General features: G+C 36.7%; 1 pseudogene; it reads left to right on the top strand.

Annotated features, from left to right (window-relative positions):
- Positions 1-546: 546 nt before the first annotated feature.
- LOC102855459 lies at positions 547-1,801 on the top strand (annotated as a pseudogene).
- The last annotated feature ends 249 nt before the right edge of the window (positions 1,802-2,050 follow it).

Genomic DNA, 2,050 nt, shown 5'->3' on the forward strand with positions numbered 1-2,050 from the left:
ATTAAAATAAATTAAAAAAAGATTAACAAAAGTTGGTAGGGGAGAAAATAGAAAAAAAATACACAGAATCACCATACCAAAGAGAATTGGCCCACAGTGGCATATACTTTCTAAACAGTATGCCTCCAGAAACTCTGTGAACTTTGATAAATGTCGATAGTTGGAGAGGAGCTTCAGGCCTTTTGTTCATAGTGTCGCTATGAGTCATGCTCGACTTGAGGGCAATCAAGAACAACATTTCAAGAGGTAGCATATAGTCAGAATCAATGGCAATGAAGAAGCCCGAGCTGTACTGATGGTACTGGCAACAAACAAGGCTCCAAGAAGGGATATAATACAAATATAAATGTTTCAACAAACATTTAAATTAGTAAAAACTAAACACGCTTACTGGTTCATCTACACCAAGAATGTTGGAAGACCGCTACCTGGTCAATTTACTAAAAGAAATATTTGAGACCATTCCCAAAGAAAAGTGATGCAATAGAATTATAAACCAGTATCATTGTTCGTCCTTCCTCAGCCGCAGGTGAGCACAGCTCAGAAATGGTGGGATTTGGTGCCACAGAGAAATTTGGGGTTGAATAAAAGAGTGAAGTGAAGAGGAAATTGGCAGAGCACAAATCTAATACCAATACAGCAACTGAACTAACATTAGTTCCTTTTCCTGAAGATCTTGAGAATGGCATTAGGCCTTTCATTCTCCTGAGTATAACCATCAACTATTTGGAGATGATGAAACTGCTTTTGATTACAAGGGTCTGAAGACAATTTTGTATTATATTGCTCGTAGCCTGTCCACAATGTTCCATGTTGAATATGCATCTACAGTTGACTAACACTTTAATTGTTTGGAGGCAGATGAAGTTGAGGGCAAAATTAGATCATTCCACCTGAATTTTACACAAATTATTTTCTTTCTTTGCTGGAAAAGGAAGGTTGATTTCAAACCATTGTGAGCCTTACTTCATACCTATTCTGTTCACAGTCCAACAGGAGGAAAACTTTACCTTTCAGGTTTACAAGGCTGATGTGACATGTAGACGCTTCGAGAATATCATGAAAAGCTTCAGACCTTTTTGATGTACTTTATTGAAACTGCTAGCTTTTTTGACATGGACGATGAAAGATGGCACTACTTTCTAGTATCTGAGAGATATAATAATGACGGAGCTATGCTCTTTGTGACCATAGGCTACACGACAGTCTATAATTACTATGTGTCCCCAGACAAAACCAAGCCACATGTAAGTCAAATGTTGAGACTGACTCCATTTCAAGGTGAAGGCTACGCTACGGTGCTCAACTTCTTAAAACAGTTCATAGATATTACATGAACTCTCCTTCAGTTCCTGATACTACAACAGAAGATCCATCTAAAAGTTATGTGAAAATAAGAGACTTAGTGCTGGTGAAGCTTTGTCAAGGTTTGCCTTGTTTTTTCTCAGGAAAAGTTAATGCAAGGGTGTAATGAAGATATGGCAACCGACGCACAGAAGAAGTTCAAAATCAATAAGCAACATGGATAACAGGTTTATGAAATTCTTTTATTTTAGTAACTGACACGAGTGATGCTGAACAATACAGAAGCTACAGACTGGATATTAAAAGAATATTGATTAGCCGATATGTGAAAAAGCAGAGAGATCTTGCCAAGATGAGAAAGTGCCTGAGGTCAGAAGAACTAACAAATCAGATGAAGCAAATAGAAATAAGTATGCCACACGAACACCTGGAAGAAAGCTTTCAGGAACCTGCGAAAGATCACCGATGTGTTATTGAACAACTGGCTCAAGAGTAAAGATTCTACTGTTTTGTGCAGGAAGTTTGCATATTTCTGTACATTATGCTGCAAAAGCTCCCATGATGATTTTAATTTTAATATCTTGTTACATTTTATTTACATTTAAAGTTATCCATCTTTGGTTGAAATTTTAAATATATTTCATGGTTAAGAGTCTTAGCATATACTGCATTTTAAAAAGAGATACAGTTTCTAAAATGTCACTGCAGTTGCTTCTCATCTCAAACAGTGTAATAAATGCTGAGT

Source organism: Elephantulus edwardii, unplaced genomic scaffold (genome assembly GCF_000299155.1).
Source record: "Elephantulus edwardii isolate Elephantulus edwardi_28Jun2011 unplaced genomic scaffold, EleEdw1.0 scaffold00041, whole genome shotgun sequence".
Taxonomy (NCBI): Eukaryota; Metazoa; Chordata; class Mammalia; order Macroscelidea; family Macroscelididae; genus Elephantulus; species Elephantulus edwardii.